The sequence below is a fragment of the Felis catus genome, chromosome E1 (assembly GCF_018350175.1).
Source record: "Felis catus isolate Fca126 chromosome E1, F.catus_Fca126_mat1.0, whole genome shotgun sequence".
Lineage (NCBI taxonomy): Eukaryota > Metazoa > Chordata > Mammalia > Carnivora > Felidae > Felis > Felis catus.
Window position 1 is genome coordinate 28,718,285 of NC_058381.1, and position 3,048 is coordinate 28,721,332.

General features: G+C 50.0%; 1 long non-coding RNA gene across 1 annotated transcript; it reads left to right on the plus strand.

Moving 5' to 3' along the window:
- Positions 1-393: 393 nt before the first annotated feature.
- LOC123381998 lies at positions 394-1,250 on the plus strand. The gene is made up of 2 exons (XR_006589703.1): positions 394-496; positions 907-1,250. It is a non-coding gene; the product is annotated as an uncharacterized LOC123381998 (long non-coding RNA).
- Positions 1,251-3,048: the final 1,798 nt, after the last annotated feature.

A 3,048-nucleotide genomic window follows, 5' to 3' on the forward strand; every position in this document is an offset into this window, starting at 1 on the left:
TAGATAGGTATCATCCCCATTTTCAGATGAAGAAATTGAGCCTCAGAGTGGACTTGAGCTGGGACTCAACCCTAGATCTTCTGATTCTAAAACTGGGTTCAACCCACACTACCACACTGTTTTTCCATGTTTGGCCTCTCTCTGGAAACTCAGGAGAACAACGTCTAGCAGCCTCACCACAAGCACTGCACACCTTTTAGACAAAGCAAGGAAGGAGAGGCACAGGGACCTGGGATTTTGATCTTTCCTTATGAACCTGTCTATACTGGCACAGCAGCTGTCTATGCATAGGACTATGCCTGTACGTTGATCTAGACACCAGGCCCATTACATCACAAAGATATTCATACAGGTACACTTGACCTCTGCAACAGGTGATGTGGGTCACTCTTTGTTACCAGGATGGTAGGGAAGTTGTACCTTTAGTTCAGGGGAGGCCTAAGAGGTCAGGACTCTGGGATTCTGTTTTTTCTCCTAAGTCCAGAAGACTTACTAGGTGAGACCTCAAGGAGGGAGGGGCAGCTCCTCAATCTTTAGTATATGGGAGGAGCGAGAAGGGAGGATAGTTCCCTGCCCTTGCTGAAGCAGAGCCTGGGAAAGGGAATAGCAGTGCAACCAGGGATTTACTCCTAAACTCAGAGAGCTGGGCCTAAACCTCAAAGAGTATCAGCGAGACCACTGCTGTCAAACCCAGTCCAGCCTTATGGGTCACAGCGCCTGGACTCCAGTGACGCCACCGCGAAGCTACACGGGCTTCGGCAAGTCACCCACCCTGATTCAGTCTTATCCAAAAACGCACCTAACGACTGCTGGGTCCAGCCCAGAGGGTTGCTCAGAGGTATCTGGGGCAGAAACTGAAATGCTTTAAAATGCACTTCATGAACACATGCTTTCATTCTTCCATAGCTGGCAGGCACAAAGGGCTGAAGCTTGAGCACACTTGGGGAGTGACACACTCACTCCTCTCCAGGCAGCAGGACGATGCACAGGTTGGGCAGCAAGAGGGCATGAAGCCAGACAGAAGTCTCTTCAGGAAAGGCCGGGCTGTCCTAGGGCAGGGGAGCTGCCCTAAGGCTCGCTTACACTCTTCCTTTTTCATGTGAACCACCAACATTTATCAAGCATTTACTCCAGGACAAGTGCTGTTGTGTGTGCTCGAAGAAGGCAGTGAAGAAAAGGGAAAATGGCTCTGCTGTCAGAGTTTATATTCTAGTTGTGGGAGACCAACAAGTAAACAGCATGCATGTCAAGCATTGGCAGGTTCTGTGCTGAATTAAACTGGGTAATAAGGTTAGTAGTGAAGTGGGGGGTGGGGGGGGTGGAGAATGCAATTTCATACAGGATGTCAGAAGGCCCTTCTGATGGGTAACAGGATGTCTGAGTAAAGACATGAAGGAAGTAAGGGGAGAGTTAAGGGGACAGCCACCTCTTAGGCCTAGGCCTGTGGACACTAGAGTTCTAGAGACAGACACACATATCCATGGCAACAGAGACAACTCCCTACCATGTTGGTTTGGTTTGTCCCCCTTCGATTTATTCTCCATTCTGTTCCCTGAGAGGGGGCTGACCCTTACAGATTGCTCAGCCTTGCCATCTGCCTTTCAGTTAGGTCCAGCCAAAGGCCCCAGATATTGAACAGGATAAAAGAGGTAGAAGAAGATGGACAATCCCACTCTTTGCCCGGCCCCAGTTCTGACAGTGGCTGCTTTCCTCTACGCCACAATGTCCATCTGCCTTCCACAGTTCCCTCTGTAACCCATCCTCCCATCCTGCCCTTCCTGTGCCCCACAGGGTCATCCTCACCACAAAGCGTTGCAGGATTAGCCTTCCAGATGCGCAGTGTACCTACCTGGGCAGGGATGTGTTGTCCACAGATGCCAGCTGGACTGCCTCTCCCACCAGGGCAGGAAGGGGGTGGGGTTTGGGCCCTAGAGACACCCATCACAGACAAAATGTGGACCTCGGCCTCGCTCATCCCTCAGTGCTCCAGCTGTCAAATTATTCATCACACCAAAGGCCAGAACAGAATTTGGGGTTTGACAGCCCCTTAGGACCTCACCGCCCCCAGAGACAGAGCCTTCTCCAAGATCCAGCCCACCAACTTCCTAGCTGAGGGAATTCAATCTACCTATCTCTAATAATTAATAGCTCATTACCCAGTTTATTTCCTTGATTGTACATTTATCACCATTGGAAAAAGCTTTTCAATGTGTAGACCTGCTTTGATTAGAAGGTTGTACACCTTGGAAACACAGAACTTGTGTTGTTCTGTGTGACAGCATCCTAGGCGCACATACACAAAAACTCAGGGCATGTTTTTGAGTAAGAAGCAACGGAAAAGAGTACGAAGCACTTCTGTTCCCTGACACTTCCACAAGGATTGTTAATAATTGCTTGGCATTCGGGGTGGGCAGATCCTTTCAGAAGTATTGCTGATTTCTTCAGGTGTGTGGGAGCAGAAGACCCCATGTGGAACCACCAGGACAACCTAGGGGTTGGGGAATCACTCACGTTCCCCCAAAAGTGTTTCCACTTTTCTAAAGATCCCCTAATTTTCCATTTCTAAGTGGCTAGAGCAGCATTTAGCTAACAGTGTCCAGGTCTCAGGGAAGCATAGAATAAGGAGTAGGAGGGCTACGAGCTTTGGCCAAAAGTTCTAAGAAGCTAAGAAGCTCCTCAGGTCTAAGACAGCAGCTGGAAACCGCCATCTGGACCTGGGGCTGGAAACTGGGGAGGCAACATCTACTACACCAAAGACCCAAAAAGTGGCTCATCTGGCCATCTCCACCAAGATACCTAGAAAGCCCTGTGGGTACTACTGGTTAGTCCTCCCCCCGCCCCGCCCCATGCCATTAAGGGGCCACAGACTAGACCCTACAACTAAGACCTAATTCGGGCCAATCAGTCTCTCTGCCTGGTCTTAACTCTTCAGCCCCAATTCTATTCCACCCTAGATACCCTCTTCCCCCACCCATGTGGCATCGCTGCCACCAGGGCAACCCTTTTACCCACCATCCCCCCCCTTAAAAAACCCAAACAGCTCAGAAG